The sequence below is a fragment of the Procambarus clarkii genome, chromosome 2, assembly GCF_040958095.1.
Source record: "Procambarus clarkii isolate CNS0578487 chromosome 2, FALCON_Pclarkii_2.0, whole genome shotgun sequence".
In the NCBI taxonomy this organism is placed as follows: domain Eukaryota; kingdom Metazoa; phylum Arthropoda; class Malacostraca; order Decapoda; family Cambaridae; genus Procambarus; species Procambarus clarkii.
Window position 1 is genome coordinate 61,959,510 of NC_091151.1, and position 26,935 is coordinate 61,986,444.

Genomic DNA, 26,935 nt, shown 5'->3' on the forward strand with positions numbered 1-26,935 from the left:
TAGCCAGAACGCACTTCTCAGCCTACTATGCAAGGCCCAATTTGCCTAATAAGCCAAATTTTCCTAAATTAATATATTTTCTCTAATTTTTTTCTTATGAAATGATAAAGCTACCCATTTCATTATGTATGAGGTCAATTGTTTTTTATTGGAGTTAAAATTAACGTAGATATATGACCGAACCTAACCAACCCTACCTAACCTAACCTAGCCTATCTTTACAGGTTAGGTTAGGTTAGGTAGCCGAAAAAGTTAGGTTAGGCTAGGTTAGGTAGGTTAGGTAGTCGAAAAATAATTTATTCTTGAAAACTTGGCTTATTAGGCAAATCGGGCCTTGCAAAGTAGGCTGAGAAGTGCGCTCTGGCTATTAGGTACGACATATATATATATATATATATATATATATATATATATATATATATATATATATATATATATATATATATATATATAGGGGGGTACCACCACTGGTGCAATTATAGGGACCCACAGCCTCAGAGAAGGGAACACAGAGCACTCAGGGAAAAACTTGCCATTTAACTCTGAATACGAAAGAGTGTTCACTTCTCCTACCACCCCCATTTTTTTTTATTATGATGTACACTTTATTATGCAAGGTTATACAGTCAAATATCTGATTTTATACAAAAAATGAACATTAAGAGGACACAAGAAAATTTCGCTTCCTAGAGGCTGTAGATTTCCTCGAACTCCTCCGACGCCGGGCAGGAACCGAGGATGCAGCGGGCATTTCCCCTCTGGATCGCGACACTGTGGCGCTGAAAGAGAAAACTTGCTGCTCTAGGGTCTCTTGTGGTGTCAATGAGCTTGGAACCAAGATCCTTAAGAAACCTTCTTGCACTCTCACCCCATGGGCCTAGGGTCTCAGACCCTATTGGAACGAAGTTGTACCTTTGATCTAATAGCCTGTACTTGACTGACTTTTGTTTTTCTTTGTGTGTCGCTGCGGCTCCTGCTGTGCCGGCAGAGAGGGTGATGTATGTCGTTGCCAGGGTGGATACGCAAGTATAGTCCCATGCTTACTGCCTGACACCCTTCCACGGACGCAGTGTGATTCCGACATGGTCGGCCGGTAAAGCTAACAGAGTCACGGTTCAGAAGGTTGCGGGGCTCTCTCTCCGCTGGACACTGAGCAGAGGCAAGGCTTCTTTTAATAATGTCGTTGACTTCGTCGTGTCTAGTGTGCCAACCACCCGATTTTCCACAGTGCAGGCCATGCAATCCATATTCGTCAGCATCTGCCTCGTCGCAAATACCCCTGTGAACAGTGTGGATAGGGGCAGCAAGGCGGAGAGCGACTGCAATACGGAGCTTCTGCGGATCAAGACGTGTGCCTGTCGCAGACATAGGGACTGCCAGAAGGAAGTCCCCTGCATGGGGAGCCTGCACAGCTGTGAGGCGTGCACGATCACTGGGGGTTGTTGCTGCCTCCAGCAAAGCTGTGGCTTCTTTGTCTACAATGGGACTGTCCCAACTGGATTGTTTCTTGGCTTTCGGCATGGCTGGTCTGAGTGCTGGGTCTGTCATGGCACCCCATTTCGTGTCGCATTCCGTGTAGTGGGGGTCCTGTATCCCCGCTACATCACTCAGGGTGTCAGGTAGAATTTCCTTAACCAGGTCATCTGATGCTGAGGAGGAAGACAGGAAGGCTGGGACAGCAATTTGGGTGGCGGTGCGGACACCCAAGCCACCGAGCCTGACAGGAAGAGTGGCTTGTTTCCACTGGCATTCGTTGAGGGAGAGGTTAACAACTTTTTCCAGCATGGTCTTCAGTAGGAGGTCATACTCGTCAAGCTTTGGGTTGTCGTAAGATGGGGCGCACCTCAGAAAGTAGGTTAGCCTCGGAAGGGATAGGCATTTGGTGAGGAGATAAAAAGCATCGTGGGCATCGATGTCACCTATTCTGTCTTCCATCCTCCTAAGGTCTGCGATTTTCTTGTCAAGGATCTCCTCAATGGCGTTAGACCTGAGGGGGGCTCCAAGGAGGGTGCTGTTCTCGGCCCTAATGACATGGGCTCCAGGCAAGGCAGACCTTATATATATATATATATATATATATATATATATATATATATATATATATATATATATATATATATATATGTGTGTGTCGTACCTAGTAGCCAGAACGCGCTTATCAGCCTACTATGCAAGGCCCGATTTGCGTAATAAGCCAAGTTTTCATGAATTAATATATTTTCTCTAATTTTTTTCTTATGAAATGATAAAGCTACCCATTTCATTATGTATGAGGTCAATTTTTTTTTATTGGAGTAAAAATTAACGTAGATATATGACCGAACCTAACCAACCCTACCTAACCTAACCTAACCAATCTTTATAGGTTAGGATAGGTTAAGTAGCCGAAAAAGTTAGATTAGGTTAGGTTAGGTAGGTTAGGTTGTCGAAAAAACATTAATTCATGAAAACTTGGCTTATTAGGCAAATTGGGCCTTGCATAGTAAGCTGAGAAGTGCGTTCTGGCTACTAGGTACGACATATATATATATATATATATATATATATATATATATATATATATATATATATATATATATATATATATATATATATATATATATATATTAGTATATTTTGGTAGCAGTCTTTCCTGTAGACATATATTATTAAATATGACCAAAAAAGTAAGATTAATAATTCTAACACGAATTTTCTCAATGTTTCTGATATTTCTTTTCACTGTTGATGGTAACTGAAAAATCAGTTCTCCAAAACTCATTTTTATTTCTAGTCTGATGCGACACTTGACCGCGTTTCATAAAACTTATTACATTTTCAAAGACTTTAGTTTACAGACACATAACTATAACTGAACAGAGTTTAAACAGCTTCGATTTTATACCTGCATTTGGGTGAGGTGATATGTTGCAACAGTTTTGGATGAGGTGAAAACAAACTTTCAACACTAGACAGAACACGAAACAATGGGTATAATGTTTTGTAAGTTAAAGGAAAGAATGGAAGTAACTGCAAAGGGCCTATTGGCCCATATTTCTTGATGCTTCTATATTGGTGCGGAGTCTTGAAGTGGGTAGAATATAGTTGTGCATTAATTGGCTGTTGATTGCTGGTGTCGATTTCTTAATGTGTAGTGCCTCACAGATGTCAAGCCGCCTGCTATCGCTGTATCTATCGATGATTTCCGTGTTTTTTGTTAAGCCTTCTCTGGTGATGGTCTGGTTGTGGGAAGTGATTATATGTTCCTTAATGGAACCCTGTTGCTTATGCATCGTTAATCACCTGAAAAGAGATGTTGTTGTCTTGCCTATATACTGAATTCTTTGAGGCTTACAGTCCCCAAGTGGGAATTTGAAGGCATAGATAACGTTGGTTTCCTTCAAGGCATTCTGCTTTGTGTCTGGGGAGTTTTTCAAAAGTAGATTGGCGGTTTTTTTGGTTTTATAACCAAAATATGTTAAAGTGAATGACCTATAAATAAAATTTTCAGTATAAATGAGCCTATAGCACCTCGTTTGGTGATTAGTTATATTTAACAGTAATATTGGTTTCAAACTTTGTGAATATTTTCATATATATGGTTTATATTTGACCTTGCATGGGAAACAGTAATTGTATGTCACTTTTGTCGCGTTCCTAACCAGATATAGTCTGGGACTAGGGCAAAAATCCTGTATTGAATAACACAGTAATGCTCCTTTGGCCAGTTGTTCTAATAGTCTATCTTTAACCATTGCAACCTAAACAGTTATCACTTGTCTGTGACGTGTGGATTTTGACTATAATTTCATTTAAAAACCAGAGAACTCGAGCAAGAGAGAGGCCTTTTTATTATATTTATATCAAGTGATTTTGAATAATATGATAAACTTAAACTGTCCCTCAAAGCATGTATGGATTAAACCTTACTAATCGATACTTCTGGGTTTACCACATTACCGGAGACTTCTCTGTTATTTATCAATGGTTTGGAATGATTGAGATTGTTGCTGCTGGATCCCACAGATCCAAGACATTACAAGGGTGAACTCCTCTCCCTCAGGTCAACCTAATTTCTGAATCAAGCTTCTTCAGACATTGCTTATCCAGGCCTGAGTGTTGAGTTCTCCCTCACTGCTAAACCTGCAGGTTACCCATTATTCTCTCATACACTACTTTCACTTAATATGAATGACTATTGCTGGTTATCACCTTTATTCGTACTCTCTGTCGTCTCACATGGCTCCTCATCAAAGATTATATTCAAGCATATACTAGTAATCTTACCATTATATTCTGCTTTCACTCAAACGTAATAAATGAAGGATGAACATGATAGAAGAACACATACCATGTTAAATCTGAACAATATGAAGTAAGTAAGTAATTATCAATAGAAGGCACCAAACCGGGAAGGTTATGTAGCACCATTAAATGTGCGGGATAATCAGAGGGCGCTAAACATCATCAAGGACGCCAATACGAGAACAGAAACGCATAAAGCGAACGATATCAAAAGTATCCGAGTCACCAAGAATACTATCGAGAGACAAGCGACAGAGGGGGATGGTCGGAAAACAAGACACTCGCTCGTCCCGGAAGTCAGGACATTCAACAATGAACAATATGAAGATAACATGTTATGGCTGAATATGACGAAAAACTTTATAAAAAACCTAACTAATGCTTTCTTATCTTAAACCACGTGTCGTTACTCTGATTCATACTAGATAAGTTTAGATTCTGAAAATACACAGGTAAATATTGTTTTGGAAAGTGGAGTTATTGAAGTGATAACCATATAACATAAAACACATTGGAATTCAGGATTGTTGCTAGCGATGGTTAGACATATATATGCATAAATTTTATTCAAAATGAAAATACATGGGCAATAGGTATTATTTTGAAGTCTCATTTATCCATATAAATGAAAGTGCAACAATAACATCACCTTGTACTCACCTAGTTGTGCTTGCGGGGGTTGAGCTCTGGCTCTTTGGTCCCGCCTTTCAACTGTCAATCAACAGGTGTACAGATTCCTGAACCTACTGGGCTCTATCATATCTGCATTTGAAATTGTGTATGGAGTCAGCCTCCACCACATCACTGCCTAATTAACTACTCCATCTGTTAACTACCGGGAGCAGTGTGGGGGCATTTGCACTCCCTGTTGCAATTCTTTTGACCATGTCGTGGCGCAATCGACAAAGGCGCGTTAGGGGATCATCCTAGACGTAAGTTCGAACCCTCATCACAGCCCTTGTGGATTTGTTCGTATGATGAATCACGCTATTGTGATTTTTGTGTGTACTGAAATGAGGGCGAAGATGTAGAACAACTTGTTGATAAAGCCCGGGTGCAGGGGGAATTGTGTAAAACAGGGAGCAGTTGCACTCCCGGTTGCAATTCCATTCACCATGTCGTGGCGCAGTCGACTAAGGCTCGTCTGGGTTCATCTTGGGCTGTTGTAACGACCGCTTACCCTGTCGTAATAACCGCGGCCTCTATTGTAATAACCCGATGTTCCCCAGTATTAATCCTGTTATCTTGTGATCTCTCATAATCGTAATATACGCTCTCTGTTGTAATTCTCCGTCTCTCTTCACTCAATACCCCAGCTTAACACTGTTACAGTCCAGTATGACCCCTCACTGGACTGCCACGTATATAAGAGGAATATTAAATGAGGAAGATACACCAAGGACAAGGGTTATTCGCTTATTACTAATTATAAAATAAAAACCATTAAAGCACTGCCACCACCTTCCCGACCAACCATACCTGAATGTGTCTGTCACCGATCCCCCAGGAAGGCAAGGAATCAGTAACCATGGGACTCCGGGTAATATGAATTTCAGTAATAAATTTTGGAAAATTAGTTTGTGTAATTTACGTTACTTATTTGAATCCACGGGCAACTTTAGTATCTATTAATAGTAGGAGAACATGGGGGCTTCCAATACAACACCTAAAAATGACAAAGTAGCAAAAATATATCAAAGGGGAGTTAAGTGAATACCACTGGACAAGCTATACAATTTATTTTATGAAACATGTAAATTAAGACAATTTGAACACATAACCTATTCTATTTCCCTAGAGGCACAATGGATATTTACCGAGGACACAAACTCAAGTGCTACTCTACCTTAAACACCCGCACTACGGCCACGATGTTGATGGCTGCCCTCAGCCCCGAGGATACGGGCTTGCGGCCCTGTTCCTAATACACTCCCAAGACACACTGATGAAATTTAGTTTTTCCAACTTATTGCTGGGAAGGATTGCTCCTCCCACCATCTAATACAGCCCCAGGGCTCCACCCATTATTTTGGCACTGGCCAACCATTTAACACGTAGGCCTGAGGTCTGGCTCTCTAGGGCCAATAAGGACTTGGCCCTTATCTCAGGCCAATCACCTTCACTGATCTGTCGTGGAAAGCTACATGAATTTCTGAAGATTGAGTCAGCTCTCCCCAGCTAGAGAAGGGGGACAAGGCGCGTCTATGGAGCCCAGACACCTGCGAGCAATGTTTACAAAACTGATAATTTATGTTCAAGCCTGTCTTCTCTAAGATAGGGAGTAGGGACATTTGACTCTGCCTGGTATGGGGAAGGCCGCTGCTGAGAGGGACAGAGAGGGATGAGAGGGGGTGGAGAGGGAAATATCTGAGTGGGGAAGTTGAGTGGGAGAAGCCAAGGTATCCACGACCACCCTACCCTCAGGTCAACCTCTTGACCCTGACAAATGGGCGACAGGGGGGGGAAGAGGAGAGGAGACGAATGACGGCCAAGGGGAGGGGAGAAGGAAGGAGGGGAGAGGGAGAAGGAAAGGAGGGGAGAAGGAGAGGGAAAAGAGGGGAGAAGGGAGAACCAATGATCTGAGCCCCAGATCATTACAACTCCCCGTTCTCCCTTCTCCCCTCTTTTCCCTCTCTTTCTCCCCTCCTTTCCTTCTCCCTCTCCCCTCCTTCCTTCTCCCCTCCCCTTGGCCGTAATTCGTCTCCTCTCCTCTTCCCCCCCCTGTCGCCCATTTGTCAGGGTCAAGAGGTTGACCTGAGGGTAGGGTGGTCGTGGATACCTTGGCTTCTCCCACTCAACTTCCCCACTCAGATATTTCCCTCTCCACCCCCTCTCATCCCTCTCTGTCCCTCTCAGCAGCGGCCTTCCCCATACCAGGCAGAGTCAAATGTCCCTACTCCCTATCTTAGAGAAGACAGGCTTGAACATAAATTATCAGTTTTGTAAACATTGCTCGCAGGTGTCTGGGCTCCATAGACGCGCCTTGTCCCCCTTCTCTAGCTGGGGAGAGCTGACTCAATCTTCAGAAATTCATGTAGCTTTCCACGACAGATCAGTGAAGGTGATTGGCCTGAGATAAGGGCCAAGTCCTTATTGGCCCTAGAGAGCCAGACCTCAGGCCTACGTGTTAAATGGTTGGCCAGTGCCAAAATAATGGGTGGAGCCCTGGGGCTGTATTAGATGGTGGGAGGAGCAATCCTTCCCAGCAATAAGTTGGAAAAACTAAATTTCATCAGTGTGTCTTGGGAGTGTATTAGGAACAGGGCCGCAAGCCCGTATCCTCGGGGCTGAGGGCAGCCATCAACATCGTGGCCGTAGTGCGGGTGTTTAAGGTAGAGTAGCACTTGAGTTTGTGTCCTCGGTAAATTTCCATTGTGCCTCTAGGGAAATAGAATAGGTTATGTGTTCAAATTGTCTTAATTTACATGTTTCATAAAATAAATTGTATAGCTTGTCCAGTGGTATTCACTTAACTTCCCTTTGATATATTTTTGCTACTTTGTCATTTTTAGGTGTTGTATTGGAAGCCCCCATGTTCTCCTACTATTAATAGATACTAAAGTTGCCCGTGGATTCAAATAAGTAACGTAAATTACACAAACTAATTTTCCAAAATTTATTACTGAAATTCATATTACCCGGAGTCCCATGGTTACTGATTCCTTGCCTTCCTGTGGGATCGGTGACAGACACATTCAGGTATGGTTGGTCGGGAAGGTGGTGGCAGTGCTTTAATGGTTTTTATTTTATAATTAGTAATAAGCGAATAACCCTTGTCCTTGGTGTATCTTCCTCATTTAATATTCCTCTTATATACGTGGCAGTCCAGTGAGGGGTCATACTGGACTGTAACAGTGTTAAGCTGGGGTATTGAGTGAAGAGAGACGGAGAATTACAACAGAGAGCGTATATTACGATTATGAGAGATCACAAGATAACAGGATTAATACTGGGGAACATCGGGTTATTACAATAGAGGCCGCGGTTATTACGACAGGGTAAGCGGTCGTTACAATGGTGGCAGCGGTGGGATGAGAGGGGGTGGAGAGGGAAATATCTGAGTGGGGAAGTTGAGTGGGAGAAGCCAAGGTATCCACGACCACCCTACCCTCAGGTCAACCTCTTGACCCTGACAAATGGGCGACAGGGGGGGGGAAGAGGAGACGAATGACGGCCAAGGGGAGGGGAGAAGGAAGGAGGGGAGAGGGAGAAGGAAAGGAGGGGAGAAGGAGAGGGAAAAGAGGGGAGAAGGGAGAACCAATGATCTGAGCCCCAGATCATTACACTGTAAGTTCAAACCCTCATCACGGCCATTGTGGATTTGTTCATTTAGAGTTTGTTTTTTACTTCAGTGTTAAAAAAGTTCATCAAGGACGGTTTATTTCAACACTTTAGAGAAACCTCTAGACTCGTGATGGTTTATGCATAATAACAATTGTGGTATCTGTTAACAGACAGGACATCCCTTCACGAGGCAGCCGCACGTGGTAACAACACTGTGAAGGCCCTCCTCGACGCTGGAGCAGACGTCAACGCTGCAGATTATAGAGGTAAGTATCACACTTACCCAACATTATATAGCACTCAAGTCACACAACACCCCACACTTATGGTGTAGCAAAATAGAATATTGTTATTTTATAATACAATACGGAGCACAAAGGGTGTTTACGTTCCCCAGCCTGCCTAAGAAACAATTAAATGTTCAACATTTATAGTAACATTATTCACAAGAAATATGCTCTCAAAATAATGATATTACTGTAGTGCAAACATTACATATATTTTGCTACATAATTCACTATGTATATGAGGAAGAACATTACTTCATTGTTAAGGTGTCACACATTACAGAACACGTAGAGTGACACACAATATAATACATTGATGGTATCACTCAGTACTCCACATTTATGACACATCACACTACGTCACGTATTGAACACATCACACTACGTCACGTATTGAACACATCACACTACGTCACGTATTGAACACATCACACTACGTCACGTATTGAACACATCACACTACGTCACGTATTGAACACATCACACTACGTCACGTATTGAACACATCACACTACGTCACGTATTGAACACATCACACTACGTCACGTATTGAACACATTACACTACGTCACATATTGAACATATAATACACAGCTTAAGGTGTTACACAATTCATATAGTATCCCAAAACACACTTCACTTTTGGCATCAAACAATGCAATACATTTAATCTGTGACATATTTCACGACACTGATCGCAACAAATATGGTGTCTCTCAATATACCATGCTTATATGGGCGCAAAACAAAGAAAAAACATAAAGGTACTAAGTTTAAGTCACAGTGAAGCACAATCATAGTGACACACAGTGCACAGTATATGTGATGTCACCCCACACACACTACACTTATGACAACACCAAACAACCATGTAGATGATGACTCACAATTAGTCAATGGCACAACTAGAATTTTGCTTGGAAATCAATCAATCAATACTTTCCCATTTGTAATAAGTACCAATTTGACAATTAATATATTCAAAATGTAAATAAACATCTTCTAACCATTGCCTTGTGGCACTTTTTCTGTGGACTCCTCATTAGAGTGGCTTCGTTGACAAAATTAAACAAATAATTCTTTCTTTAGTAATTATAGGAAAAGTTATGCCAAATTGGGGAGGAAATATATATAAATTATTATTCATGTTACAGTTTTGCACTGAAATGATTTGGGGTTTCTCTGACAGATTACGGATATAAAGGTATACAAAAAATAGAATAACAAATATGTATTTTATAAATAAGCCAATAAAGTAATTACAATGAAATGAAAACAAAATTAGTTGCATTTTGTGGTTGATAGGGACCTTAGAAATAGGTTTGTGCCTCAGATCTCCCCAGGCAAAATATAAGAATATCAACGAAACAAAACTTGTATCAAGTTACGCAAAACATGTGTAAAAAATGGGATGATTCAGAACAATTTAAATTTCCTTATATTTAGTGGTAGCAAATCAGCACCATAAGAAATATGATATATACAATAATATTACATTTGAAACAAACATTTAACATTTGGTTTTTTATTATCTTAAATTTAAAAAAAAAATAGATTACATACAAATTAAGAAACAGTAATTACTAACTTTTCCTTGGGTTTGGGAGCACAAATATGTAGTATTATTGGTGTGTGTTGCCTCCCTGACCTAGCCAAGCAACCCGTCCTCTTACAAATTACGTCGCTTTTCCCTCGTGTGCAATACGGCCAAAAATTACCGTATTTTATTTTTAAACATAATGAAAAAAAAATCCATTTAAAATGGACCCAAAGCAGCAAGTTTTGGGTCCTCTGGTAGGTTAAGAGGGCTGGAAAATCTTCTAAGGTTTCAAAACGTCATGAAAACTGTTAATTTAAACTGGCTTCTCCTAATCTAATCGAGTAAGCCAGAGGACCCAAAACAGAAAACGTGACAGACGTCAGTTTCGTGAGCCGAGTTCATTTTCCTTTACGACTATTTATGGCCTTAGTACGCAAACAAGCGAAAAGGAACGTAATTTGTAAGAGGACACGTTGAGCCAAGGACCCCCCCCCCCCCCCGACTCAGGCCGGAGCCTAGATAAAAGGACGCCACAATCGGTGATGGACGAGATTTACACAAATTCTCGTATAATTCCGTTAATATAACAGATAGTTAAAATATTTTCCAACAGTGTTATTGATAAGGACAATCGAAGGTGATTGCACATTACTGAAATTGGAAATGTTCTCGTGTCATAAGGAAATAAGACCAAAAACAAGAGAAGCAGAATCAATAAAAGTTTCCCAAATTTTTTATCAATATTCTTATATAGTAGTACTATACGTTACTCTTTAAGAATATATAATACATCACATTTCTGCTGATACTTTTGGACAAAACATTCACTATTCATACGGAAACACACTGTAGACTATATTTCTGGATTTATTCAATACACCCGACTTACAAACCATGTAGAGCACAAGACTAAATTGGAGAAAGTTTAAAGGTTGGCCATCGTACAAGTACCCGAGATGATGGGAATGATCTAAAGGAGAGACTACTGAAACTAAATCTCATTTAACTAGAAGACAGAAGAGATAGAGGAGACATGATCACCACAAACAAGATTCTCAGAGGAATTGATAGGGTAAATATTTTATTTTTATTTATTTTAGTGATATAGTAGTTAACAAATGTAATACATTAGGAGGTGATGTGGTGGAGGCGGACTCCATACATAGTTTCAAATGTAGATAAGACAGAGTCCAATAGGCTCAGGAACCTGTCCACTAGTTGATTGACAGTTGAGAAGAGGGGCTAAAGAGCCGAAGCTCAACCTCCGCAAGCACAACTACGTGGGTACTAAGGCTGAAACATAAAGATCACCTTCCTGGAACGTATGGGTTGCAAAATGAAGTGGAAGAGCTGGTTAGCTGCTACTTAACAATTACAGGCCAGGCTGATATTATTCGTGAATTCTTCATGATAATTGTGGATTAAACTGGAGTTATCAGTAAGTGTGGGAGAAACCTTATCTGTTCCTGACAAATTAAGGGATGATCTCCTTCAGCTAAGTGCCAATAGTGTCTCATCTCTTTAAAACAACAAATATATATTTTTATAGTGTTCTAAGTCACAGTACCAATCTTACAACAAGGAAATAGTTCCTAAGCACAAAACACACTGGAGAAATGTTCATCACCTTTCTGTGTTTTGCTATTAGCATAAAAGTAATTTTAAATTGTGGCATTCATTGTCGCAAGCTTACAGTGCTAATAAGATCATCAACATTTAGGTTTATCACCAGATAACATCTTCGAAGGCCCTGATGGTGACACTGTAATGATCACTAACCAGGAAGAACTAAACATGATATTAAGGAATATCTCACAAGAAAGCTAGACGTGTTTAAACATGATAACAATTGCTCTAACATCCAGCCAAGTTTCAAGGTCGACTATCGTGACCAGGACCAACACGACAGTAACAAACATTATTGTAAACAGCATTACTGAAGGAACATGTATATAAAAAATATATATTAATTTTTAGACAAAATATAAGCTTTTATTTAGGAATTGCCTCTAAAATACCAAAGCAAGCCACAGAAAGTCAAGCCAACAGTTACTTATGTCAAAGTACTAGAGTAACACTGTTTTAAATAAGCAAAGATAAATATTACAAGAACACAGAACATAAGATGTATGATCACCATAGTGCTCCACTTAACTCATTCCGGGAAATGTTCATCTTCATCCAACAAGTATCTTTCGAGTATAGATATTATACTGAAAATTATAATGATAGCAATACCATTTGCGTCAAAGAAGTTAACGGGTTATCTGTTCCCCTGGATGACTACCATGTTAATGTGACCACACAGCCAGGGAATGTTCCCCTGGATGACCACCATGTTAATGTGACCACACAGCCAGGGAATGTTCCACTGGATGACTACCATGTTAATGTGACCACACAGCCAGGGAATGTTCCACTGGATGACTACCATGTTAATGTGACCACACAGCCAGGGAATGTTCCACTGGATGACTACCATGTTAATGTGACCACACAGCCAGTGAATGTTCCCCTGGATGACCACCATGTTAATGTGACCACACAGCCAGGGAATGTTCCACTGGATGACCACCATGTTAATGTGACCACACAGCCAGGGAATGTTCCACTGGATGACCACCATGTTAATGTGACCACACAGCCAGGGAATGCAACTTAAATCCTTGTTACATGATTCCTCTGCCATGGTACTTGAGTATCCCAAACGTATATAACGAGAGAGATATTAAGAAGTGTAATAGTTCCTCAGTGTTATTCATATAATGATAATAATAATAATAATCTATATAAATAAAAATGGAAATGTTCGTTTGTTCAAAATCGCTAATCTCCGAAAGTTCTTGATCGATTGCTTTAAAATTTTCACACAACGTTCTATTCGCATTAGACCAGGTTTTTATATACATACTATACAGATGCCAAGTCTGTGACGGTAAAAAAATAACATGTTTTTTCTGAAAAACTGTGTTTTTCATGTGAGGAAAATCTTCGAAACCTCTTTACCGATTGCTTTGAAATTTTGACACAACGTTGCATTCGAATAAGCACGTCATTTTATATATCTACTATATTCATGCCTCACCTGTGACTGGAAAAAACATGATTTTTTTTTAAATAGAGCCATCTGTTGGAAGTAGGAGCAATACACGCTGTAATCTTTGAAAGTTCATCATCGATTGCTTTGAAATTTTGACACAGCGTTGCGTTCGAATAGGAGCGTGGTTTTATATACCTACTATATAGATGCCATCCCCTGTGACAGGTAAAAACATGCGTTTTTGAAAAACAGCGCCATCTGTTGCACACAATAGCAACATGCACGCTAAACTGAATATGTCACGAATTCCACTTCAATGTTTCCGATTGCATTGATAAATTTTATTTTAATAGATTTCGATTTATTATATTTTTTATTGAATTATTTTTTGTGATATTGATTTGGAATTGAGCTGTGTTGTTTATCATACCGTTCATTTCGTACATATAAGTATGGATACCACACCTGTAACAGGTAAAACTATGCTTTTCTTGAAAAGCAGCACCATCTGTTGCATGTAAGAGCAACACACATACTATACTAAATATCTTTAATTCCATTTCAATGTTTCTGATTGCATTGATAAATTGAATTTTCATAGATTTTGATTTATTTTCATCTTGATTTAATTATTTTGTGTGAATTGCATTGGAATTGAGCTGTGTTGTTTACCATACCGTTCATTTCGTGAGTATAGTTTATTTTTATATTTTTTTTCATATTTTCATTTCATTTTTTAACTGTTTTTCTTTTATTTCAGTGATGGGAACATCAGATCACTTGATGTTCCCAATTCTCTGATGGGAACATCAGACCATTTGGGAAGGCATCGGACGAGGAAGTGAGGGAATGGTGAGGATGATGAGGGGACAAGGGAGAGGGGTATGGGTGGAAAAAAATGAGGGGATGGGGGCGTTTGGGATGGAGGGGACGAGGGGAGGGGGGGAAAGGAGAATGGTGGGGAGGACAAAGGGACTGGGGTGTGGGGCATGGTGGGAAGGAAGAGGGGATGGTGGAGTGGCTAGCAATCTAAAATAAACTATACTTACAAAATGAAAAGTGTGGTAAACAACACAGCTCAATTCCAACACAATTCAAACAAAATAATTAAATCAAAATGAAAATAAATCAAAACTTATGAAAATTAAATATATCAGTGCAATCAGAAACATTGAAATGGAATTGAAACATATTTAGTATAGTATGTGTGTTGCTCTTACATGCAACAGATGGTGCTGCTTTTCAAGAAAAGCATAGTTTTACCTGTTACAGTTGTGGCATCTATACTTATACTTACAAAATGAACGGTATGGTAAACAACACAGCTGAATTCCAACACAATGTCATACAAAATAATTCAATAAAAAATAAAATAAATCGAAAACTATAAAAATAAAATTTATCAATGCAGTCAAAAACATTGAAATGAAATTGTAACATATTTAGTATTGCGAATGTTTCTCCTACGTGCAACAGATGGCGCTGTTTAAAAAAGACATGTTTTTACCTGCCACAGGGGTGGCATCTATATAGTAGATGTATAAAAACACACGTGTATTCGAATGGATCGTTGTGTCAAAATTTCAAAGTAATCGGTGAAGAACTTCCGGAGATTACAGCGTGTGTTGCTCCTACATTCAACTGATGGCGCTGTTTATATAAAAAATCATGTTTTTTTTCCTGTCAAATGTGAGGCATGTATAAAGTAGATACATAAAAACATTCGCTTATTTGAATGCAACGTTGTGTCAAAATTTCAAAGCAGTCGGTAAAGAGGTTTCGAAGATGTTCCCTCACATGAAAAACATAGCTTTTCCAAGAAAACCATGTTTTTTCCCGTCATAGACATGACACCTATATAGCATGTATATAAAAACGTGCTCGGATACGAATGAAACGTTATGTGAAAATTTAAAAAAATTTTGGTGAAAGAACTTTCGGAGATTAGCGATTTTGAACAAACGAACATTTCCATTTTTATTTATATATATATATATATATATTATATATATATATATATATATATATATATATATATATTATATATATATATATATATATATATATATATATATATATATATATATATGCGAACAAGCCTGAATGGTCCCCAGGACAATATGCAACTGAAAACTCACACCCCAGAAGTGATTCGAACCCATACTCCCAGGAGCAGCGCAACTGGTATGTACAAGACGCCTTAATCCACTTGACCATCACGACCGGACATAATGAGGTGATAGCCGAGGCTATTTGAACCACCCCACCGCCGGCACTCGCTCCTGGGAGTATGGGTTCGAATCACTTCTGGGGTGTGAGTTTTCAGTTGCATATTGTCCTGGGGACCATTCAGGCTTGTTCGCATTTGTGTTCCTCACGTGTGCCCCAAAGAATGAGGTGATTTGGTAAAATGCTATGCCCAAGATTACTATCCGAGTGCCGGCGGTGGGGTGGTTCAAATAGCCTCGGCTATCACCTCATTATGTCCGGTCGTGATGGTCAAGTGGATTAAGGCGTCTTGTACATACCAGTTGCGCTGCTCCTGGGAGTATGGGTTCGAATCACTTCTGGGGTGTGAGTTTTCAGTTGCATATTGTCCTGGGGACCATTCAGGCTTGTTCGCATTTGTGTTCCTCACGTGTGCCCCAAAGAATGAGGTGATTTGGTAAAATGCTATGCCCAAGATTACTATCCGAGTGCCGGCGGTGGGGTGGTTCAAATAGCCTCGGCTATCACCTCATTATGTCCGGTCGTGATGGTCAAGTGGATTAAGGCGTCTTGTACATACCAGTTGCGCTGCTCCTGGGAGTATGGGTTCGAATCACTTCTGGGGTGTGAGTTTTCAGTTGCATATTGTCCTGGGGACCATTCAGGCTTGTTCGCATTTGTGTTCCTCACGTGTGCCCCAAAGAATGAGGTGATTTGGTAAAATGCTATGCCCAAGATTACTATCCGAGTGCCGGCGGTGGGGTGGTTCAAATAGCCTCGGCTATCACCTCATTATGTCCGGTCGTGATGGTCAAGTGGATTAAGGCGTCTTGTACATACCAGTTGCGCTGCTCCTGGGAGTATGGGTTCGAATCACTTCTGGGGTGTGAGTTTTCAGTTGCATATTGTCCTGGGGACCATTCAGGCTTGTTCGCATTTGTGTTCCTCACGTGTGCCCCAAAGAATGAGGTGATTTGGTAAAATGCTATGCCCAAGATTACTATCCGAGTGCCGGCGGTGGGGTGGTTCAAATAGCCTCGGCTATCACCTCATTATGTCCGGTCGTGATGGTCAAGTGGATTAAGGCGTCTTGTACATACCAGTTGCGCTGCTCCTGGGAGTATGGGTTCGAATCACTTCTGGGGTGTGAGTTTTCAGTTATATATATATATATATATATATATATATATATATATATATATATATATATATATATATATATATATATATATATATATATATATATATATATATATATATATATATATATATATTAGTATATTTTGGTAGCAGTCTTTCCTGTAGACATATATTATTAAATATGACCGAAAAAGTAAGATTAATAATTCTAACACGAATTTTCTCAATCTTTCGTACATTACGCTCGACAGCCGACAGAGTGTATCGTGATCCAGCCTGTACTCCTCTTGACATGCCAGAAAGTATTCTGAGGAAACTACTCCAAGCTTGTACTAAAGAGGCACCCTTCTTGAGCCCGGATGGGCACATGTATAAGCAAGTAGATGGGGTCGCCATGGGTTCTCCCCTAGGTGTCCTGTTTGCAAACTTCTACATGGGTACCATCGAGCAAAAAGTCTTAGTCGACATGAACTTGAAACCGGCCATATACTGCAGGTATGTTGACGACATTTTTACACAGGTACCTGATGTCAGACATCTGCAGGAGCTGAAGGAGGCATTTGAGCAGAGTTCCGTGCTGCGTTTCACTTACGAGACGGAAAAGGATGGGAAGCTGCCTTTTCTAGATGTAACAGTCATGGAAAAGGGCGGAGGTTTCCACACTGCAGTCTACACAAAGGAAACAAACATAGGAATGTGCCTAAATGCCAACAGCGACTGCCCTGACAGGTACAAGAGGAGTGTTGTTAACGCATACGTCGACCGTGCTCTCAGCCACAGCTCAGAATGGAAGCAAGTCGACGAAGAACTCTGTAGGGTAAGGCAGGTCCTAGTCAATAACGGCTTCTCCAATGGTTTCATCGAAGACATCATAAGAAGGAAAGTGAAAAGCCATGCAACCTCCGAAGAGACAACTAACACAACACCTATACCCCCTATTAGACTATTTTACAGGAACTTCTTTTCCACAGCTCATAAAACAGAGGAAAGGGTCCTGAAAGATATTGTTAATAGAAACGTTATCCCTACAGACAAAAATCAGAGGATACAACTGACGATTTACTATAAAACCAGAAAAACGGCCAGCCTACTCATGAGAAACTCTCCAGACACAAAACAGAACGCTTTAAAAGAGACTAACGTCGTCTATGCCTTCAAATGCCCACTTGGGGACTGTAAGCTCCAAAAAACCCAGTATATAGGCAAGACAACAACATCTCTTTCTAGGCGTTTAACGATGCATAAACAACAAGGCTCCATTAAGGAACATATAATCACTTCCCATAACCAAACCATCGCCAGAGAAATCCTAGTAAACAACACAGAAATCATCGATAGATACAGCGATAGCAGGCGGCTTGACGTTTGCGAGGCACTACACATCAAGAAGTCAACACCAGCAATCAACAGCCAATTATTGCACAACTATATTCTACCCACCTCAAGACTCCGCTCCAATATAGAAGCATCAAGAAATATGGACCAATAGGCTTTCTACAAACACTTCTATTCAATACCCATTGTTTCTGTTCTGTCTTGTGTTGATACTTTTAATACCCTATTAATATCCCCTAGTGTTCTGTCTTGTGTTAATGCCACATCACCCTTCCCACCTCACTCAAATGTAATGCCACATCACCCTTCCCACCTCACTCAAATGTAGATATAAAATCAGGGAAACGCAAGTTCTAATCAGTTGTGTATTTGTGAAGTCTTTGAAAATGTAATAAGTTTTACGAAACGCGCCCGTGTCGCGTCAGACTAGAAATAAAAATGAATTTTGGAGAAGTGATTTTTGATTTACCTCCAACAGTGAAGCGTAATGTACGAAAGATTGAGAAAATTCGTGTTAGAATTATTAATCTTACTTTTTCGGTCATATTTAATAATATATATATATATATATATATATATATATATATATATATATATATATATATATATATATATATATATATATATATATATATATATATATATATATATATATATATATATATATATATTCAGTTGTGGAGCAGTAATATAGTGTGAGAAGGAGAGCGCTGTCCAGAAGACTTAAGAGCCATCAGTGATAGGGGGAAGGGAAATGGTTTTAAAATTTAGGAATACTGGAAGTAGGGCTGTGAAGGTGGTGGTGGTGAAGGTGGTGGTGCAGATGGTGGTGGTGCAGATGGTGGGGAGATGGGAATGATGGGGTGGACGAGGGGACGGGTGAGGGGGAAATGTTGGAGAGGACTAGGAAGTTTGCTGTGGCTCAGCAACGCACATGCGTTCCTGAGCTACAGCAACACGTGGCCGGGTACTGCTAGTTGTTATATAATTTAAATATAACATTTTTAAAATTTTCCTAAATGAAAAGCAAGTTTCCTTAAGGAATGCACAGGCTCAATGGATGAACTTACCTTGTTCTTTTCTGGATGGGAATTAAGTTGAATTTAAGGTTATTTACCTTTGACAAAATGTTGTCTTTACAAATTTTATTGAGGAAACATGGATTTTTATGCCAACTGTATTTGTAAGAAATCTATTTTCGTGATTATGATGAAAAGACAATGGCTTTCGTGACTCAGCATCTCAGAAAAGATACCACATTTGGACATTGCATATGTCCCTAGATTACAAGATAATGTATAAAATCAATTCCCTCTGTAGTAACAGGAAAGTTTATTAAGTCCTTCACTCACGAGCGCCCATAAATTTCAATCCATAATCTCAGTACTCAAATTCAGTATTGTTATAGATGTGCAGGGATGTACTGCTGATTAATTGCAGTTTTTGAGCCTGTGAGATCGATTTTCTCTTCAGTCAATGCTCAGTCTCAGTGCTAGTACTTTCTACTTCAATTCAATTAACAATTACTAACACAAACAGGGGAAAGTAGTCTTTGATGAATTACTATAGCAAAAGGGATGGAAGAGAGGCATAGACCACAACTTCGAGTGTAGCGGTGAGGACAGGGGTAAGTGACTATGAGGTGGGTGAGTGTTTAGCTACAGGGACCGAGTGTGGCTGCTCTGGATCCGACATGACAGTGTTATCTGCTAAAATATGACTGGTTATACACACCTTGTCATTCTCTGAAATGTATAAAGAGGGCAAGATAGTCTTATTGCAAAAGGTCTGCCTTGTTCTGCCATGCTGTGTATTCTTCTATGTAATGCTATGCAAGAAGTATAACTGAAAATTTAATAATTTTGATAATTTCTTGAATTTCATTGAATGTTAGGTTTATAGATTTTATTTGATTTCCTAAGAATGATTATAATTAATAAATATATTACAAAATAAAAAGAATGATAGCAACATTTTAGCTGTCTAGAGTGACAGTATTCATATCCAGTGGCCCATAGGAAAACTGTAGTCGTCTTCGTTCTTTAGTGAACTGTATGGGATGTCACAGTGTTCTCCAGGTGGCTCACATTTAGGGAGACGCAGAAGAAATGGTGCTGCCTTCACTTACCTGCCGGATGAAATAAATTTCAGTACGTTATAGTAAAATTATATATGTATAACATAACATGCACTTATAATAAATATAAAATTTAAAGTTTTAGCTTGTATTTTTAATTCTGGTATTATGTCACACATGAATGATATTATCAACAATGAGAATACTTAATATTTTATCATTGTGAATTTATCTATTGCAAAATGTGTAATTTTATTTCTCTCTAAAAAAATTGCAATATTTTACAAATATTTATTTGCTAAACATTGGTTAGCCTAGTTAGTTATATTTAATTCAGTGGCAAGTAATTGACTTACTGAGGTTGGCTAAAAAGCCTGTGTTATGTCCAAGTTCCTGAAATAGAACAATTAGTGAAACACCTTAACAAGGATCCCTGACAAAAATAGTTATTACGAACCGTTCCCATAACGTTTATTATAATGTGTATTATAATACACAATATAGGAATCTGGGTGCCCAAAGTCTTTCATCATCTAGTAGATCATTGTTAAGACTTGTACTCACCTAGATCACCTAGTTGTACTCACCTAGTTGTGCTTGCGGGGGTTGAGCTCTGGCTCTTTGGTCCCGCCTCTCAACCGTCAATCAACAGGTGTACAGATTCCTGAGCCTAATGGGCTCTATCATATCTACACTTGAAACTGTGAATGGAGTCAGCCTCCACCACATCACTTCCTAATGCATTCTATTTGTCAACCACTGACACTAAAAAAGTTCTTTCTAATATCTCTGTGGCTCATTTGGGCGTTCAGTTTCCACCTGTGTCCCCTTGTGCGTGTGCCCGTTGTGTTAAATAGCCTGTCTTTATCTACTCTATCAATTCCCTTGAGAATTTTGAATGTGGTGATCATGTCCCCCCTAACTCTTCTGTCTTCCAGCGAAGTGAAGTTTAATTCCCGTAGTCTCTCCTCGTAGCTCATACCTCTCAGCTCGGGTACTAGTCTGGTGGCAAATCTTTGAACCTTTTCCAGTTTAGTCTTATCCTCGAATAGATATGGACTCCATGCTGGGGATGCATACTCCAGGATTGGCCTGACATATGTGGTATACAAAGTTCTGAATGATTCTTTACACAAATTTCTGAATGGCGTTCGTAGGTTGGCCAGCCTGGCATATGCGGCTAATGTTATCCTCTTGATATGTGCTGCAGGAGACAGATCTGGCGTGATATCAACTCCCAAGTCTTTTTCTTTCTCTGACTCCTGAAGAATTTTCTTTCCCAGATGATACCTTGTATTTGGCCTTCTGCTCCCTACACCTATCTTCATTATATTACATTTGGTTCGGTTAAACTCTAACAACCACTTGTTCGACCATTCCTGCAGTTTGTCTAGGTCTTCTTGATACCTCAAACAGTCCCCTTCTGTCTTAATCCTTCTTATAATTTTGGCATCGTCCACACACATTGAGAGAAATGAATCTATATCCTGCGGGAGATCATTTACATATATCAAAAACAAGATAGGACCGAGTACAGAGCCCTGTGGGACTCCACTGGTGACTTCACGCCAATCGGAGGTCTCACCCCTCACCGTAACTCTCTGCTTCTTATTGCTTAGGTACTCCCTTATCCACTGGAGCACCTTACCAGCTACACCTGCCTGTCTCTCCAGCTTATGTACCAGCCTCTTATGCGGTACTGTGTCAAAGGCTTTCCGACAATCCAAGAAAATGCAGTCCGCCCAGCCCTCTCTTTCTTGCTTAATTTGTGTTACCTGGTCATAGAATTCTATTAAGCCAGTCAGGCAAGATTTACCCTCCCTGAACCCATGTTGGCGATTTGTCACGAAGTCCCTTCTCTCCAGATGTGCTACCAGGTATTTTCTCACGATCTTCTCCATCTCCTTGCATGGTATACAAGTCAAGGATACTGGCCTGCTGTTCAGTGCCTCTTGCCTGTTGCCCTTTTTGTATATTGGGACCACATTCGCTGTCTTCCATATTTCTGGCAGGTCTCCCGTCTCCAGTGACCTACTATACATTATGGAGAGTGGCAAGCAAAGTGCCTCTGCACAGTCTTTCAGTACCCATGGCGAGATCCCGTCTGGACCAACAGCCTTTCTAACATCCAGGTCCAGTAGGTGTCTCTTGACCCTTTCTCTCGTAATTTCAAACTCTTCCAAGGCCGCCTGGTTTACTTCCCTTTCTCCTAGCACAGTGACCTCACCTTGTTCTGTTGTGAAGACCTCTTGGAACCTCTTGTTGAGTTCATCACACACCTCTTTGTCATTCTCTGTATACCTGTCCTCGCCTGTTCTAAGTTTCACTACCTGTTCTTTCACTGTTGTTTTCCTTCTGATATGACTGTGGAGTAGCTTTGGTTCGGTCTTGGCTTTGTTTGCTATATCATTTTCATAACTTTTCTCTGCATCTCTACTCACCCTTACATACTCATTCCTGGTTCTCTGGTATCTCTCTCTGCTTTCTGGTGTTCTGTTATTCCGGAAGTTCCTCCACGCTTTTTTGTTCAGTTTCTTTGCTTCCATGCATGCCCTATTATACCATGGATTCTTCTTTTGCTTCTCGGATTTTTCCTTTTGGACCGGGATGTATCTGCTTACTGCCTCCTTACACTTTTGGGTGACATAGTCCATCATATCTTGTACAGACTTAGCTCTGAGGTCTGTGTCCCAAGGCATTTCCCTTAGGAAGCTTCTCATCTCCTCATAATTTCCCTTTCGGTATGCCAGCCTTTTGTTTTCTTGTTCTTTTTTGGGGGGATAATTACTAGCTCTACCAGGTACTCAAAGTTCAATACACTGATCACTCATTCCCAAGGGCGCTTCCATCTTGACTTCCCTTATATCCCACTCATTTAGGGTAAGTATCAGATCAAGCATTGCTGGTTCATCCTCTCCTCTCATTCTTGTTGGATCCTTGATGTGCTGGCTTAGAAAGTTTCTTGTTGCCACGTCCAGCAGCTTAGCTCTCCATGTTTCTGGTCCTCCATGCGGGTCTCTGTTCTCCCAATCTATCTTCCCATGGTTGAAGTCTCCCATGATTAGTAGCCCAGATCCATTCCTGCTAGCAACAGAAGCTGCTCTCTCTATTATGTTAATGGTGGCCATATTGTTTCTATCATATTCCTGTCTGGGTCTTCTGTCATTTGGTGGCAGATTATATATGACTACGACTATAATTTTTTGCCCTTCAGTTGTTATTGTTCCTATTATGTAGTCACTGAAACCTTCACATCCCTGAACAACCAACTTCTCAAAATCCCAGCCTTTTCTTACCAGCAGAGCTACACCACCCCCACCTCTTCCTTCTCTCTCTTTCCTCATAACATAATAGTCCTGTGGGAACACTGCATTTGTTATTGTTTTCGTCAGCTTTGTTTCTGTGAGAGCTATTATGTCTGGGTTTTCCTCTAGTACCCATTCTCCAAGTTCATTTGCTTTATTTGTAATACCGTCTATGTTAGTGCACATTGCCTTGAGGCTCACTTTCTTCTGTCCCTTCTCAAATCTCCTCCTTGGTGAATGTTCTGTTGGTGGAGGAAGCTGTGCCATGGGTGTGAGGATTTGTGAGGTGGATACCAGGGTTGCAGAGGGATACTGGGATGAGTGGTGAGGGGTCAATTGAAGGGGGAAGGACAGGGAGGTTATGGGGTGAGAGCTACTTGTGTAGCTCTCTCAGTGAGCTTCGTACTGTATTTTTATGGAGTTAGCTAATGAGGTGGTGTTGATTTTGCATAATGGTGTCTGGCTCCTTTGCTGGAGTGCCTTCAGTGTGGCCACATACTCCACTTAACTACTATTTTTCTAAGGTTTGGCACGCTTAGTTTACTTTAAACAGTGTATCTCAATGTTTATACTGTTTTAATAGACCATGCAAAGGTCCATGGGTATTCTAAACTGCTGAAATCAAACAGCTTGATGTACGTGGTGTTTCCTACTGGTGACTAGTTGTTTATTGTTTGGTTTGTTTATTAATTAATATATTTATAGTTATGTTATTTCACCAGAATACCTCTCCACAGAGTAGCTAGACAGTTTGATATGATATACACTGGTGTATAGTGTGTTCTGGTGTGATGGTGTCTGCGAGCTCCATCAGCTGAGGCTCCACATCCCACTTCACTCTGTTATTTTATATTTCACATACCTATCATTTTTAAACGGTTTATGAGCACTTTAATCAGTTTTATATGACGTTTACACCATTATACTAAGCTCCTAGAGAATAAAAACGAATGAAACTCAGCGTGAATGACCACGGTGTATATTCGTTTTGGTGGTGGAGTGTTTAGTATCATGGTAGCGTCTAGTAGTAGTAAGCATTCGTCAATCCCGTGGGGTTATGGGGTTGGGCCCTGGGGGTCTAGTTCTATGCAACGTCTGCTGTGGTTGTGAAGTCCAACCCGAGGATGGCAGTCCCGGCCGCAGTGAGCGCAGATTGATTGATTAAAATTAAGCCAACCAGGAGGTGGCACGGGCATGAATAGCCCGTAAGAGCGCACATAAACGTCTAAGCCGTTGCGTCTGACAGTGGTCGAGACCTCCTCTGAAGTCTATTTTCCTCTTCCTGCCTCTTCAGTTAAACCTCGAATTGATGGAGTCCCTTCATCACTTTGCGTCTCCAGGCAGATCTGTCCGTAGCTGCTGCCTCCCAAGTGTTGATGTTGATCTGCTTGAGGTGGTGTTTGCAGGCGTCTTTGAAACGCAGCTGGAGTCTTCCGGTGGGTCTCCTTCCTGATGCCAGTTCTCCATATAAGAGGTCCTTAGGTATGGGGCCATCTTCCATGCGTGTGACATGTCCCAGCCATCGCATGCGTCTCTGCTTCAGGAGAGTGAACATTGAAGGAATTCCTGTTCTCTTGAGTACTGTGTTGTTGGTTACGTGGACCCTCCACGTGATGTCAAGGATTCGTCTCAGGTCTCACATGTGGAAGGTATTGAGCCGTCTCTCCTGGGGAGAGCGCAGGGTCCAGGATTCCGAGCTGTAGAGAAGTATACTCACCACACATGCCATGTAGACTCGTCTAAACACTAGCTTTATCCACACCAAGGCGAGCATAATCACCCACCCTGTTTTAAAGCTCGATTTATACAATCTTTAACCACTCTTAACTGGTTAAACAATTATTTGTTCTTCATATGTATTTATTTTTGGCTATTACCATGGTAGTCTTATAGCTATTGGATTTAATGAAAATATCCTGGTACGGAACCCATTACAGATGCCTTCCAGGGGTGGTGTCTTCAAAATGATGTTCAAATGCTGACTAGACATTCTCTATGTCCTGGGTGGGCTTGGCTTTGTTCCGTAAATCGCTAGACATAAGCCTTGTGCTCTCTCTCATAGACCATATAACTCACACGTGTTATACTCTATTTTGATGGAAAATTTTCATCTTTATGGGCGGGAAATGATTGCTTGGAGTCCATTATTTAGGACTGAGGCGAGACAAACATTTTCAACGTTTACTCCACATCGTTTTGAAAGTACAAACACAAATTTTGTTTGCACCTCTGTGCGGCTGTTCTTTGCGGACGGATGGGCCGTATTGAGATTTGTAGATTATCATGTGCCGATGCTGGGGGCTGCCCAGGATCTGCCCCACCCCATGGATTCTAAGTGTACTAGATTTTCTAGTATTTTCAAAGACGTAATTCATTTATACTGAGCTTTACTATCCTTAAAATTCTCTAACAGTCTGGGTGGACAAACATGATCTTTCCTAACTGTCAATCTGACCTTGGTCCATCAAAGTCCACCAGGATAATATCACCAGGTTGTATATTAACTTTGTTTTATGAGGAATTTGCACCATAATGGTGCTCTCTTAGAGATATTAGGTACTCCCTAGTCCATACTTCATTCCACTTGTGTATTATGTAGGACAGATGCTTGTTCTCTTGTACTAACTCAATCACCCACGTATGAAGGATCTCTGACATCCTCATCTGGTAAGGATGGTACTGGAGTAATGGGTTCACGGTACATTAAGTGGGCTGGATTATTGGCACATGTTGAGTAGAGTCATCTGAGATGCAAGTCAACGGCTGATTATTTATTCTAGACCCGATTTCTGTTACTTCTGTTTGGATCTCCATGAAACTTTTCTTTCATAAAACCTCCGTGCCATGGAGCTCTAAGTAGGATAAATTTAGTTTACACATTTTTTTCCAGGACATTATGAACTTCAGGATAACTTGAGCAGTCATATCAGGGGTTACTTTTAAATAAACTGATCTAGTAGCTGCACAGGTAAATAAACCGATACGCGCCTTATCAGATGTTCATCTTCTGTACCTGTTGTGATGAAGAAGTGAACGAATAGAGCAGTGGCTATTCTGGCTGGTGGAATGATAATCACATTAAATAAAAAAAGTAAAACAAAGTAAATAAAACTGCTTCTGCTTCTAAATCTCTACGATGTGAGAATTGTGGGATAAAAGTCCAAAGAATTTAAAAACTCAAATTTTAATATAACAAAATATGACTTGAACAATAAATAATACAAATGCACAGTGACACTTGGCGAGAACAAATGAAAAAAAAGAGATATAAACATGTGACACTTACGTAATAGCAAAATTAAAGGTGCAGAACAAATACTTTATATACAAGCTGCGTTAGTCTACCGACACCCAAGGGAGCAGAGTAGGTCTTGCAGCTAGAAGCACTGAGGAGTATTCTGACCTCTGTTGTTGTTGTTGTTGTTGTTGAAGATT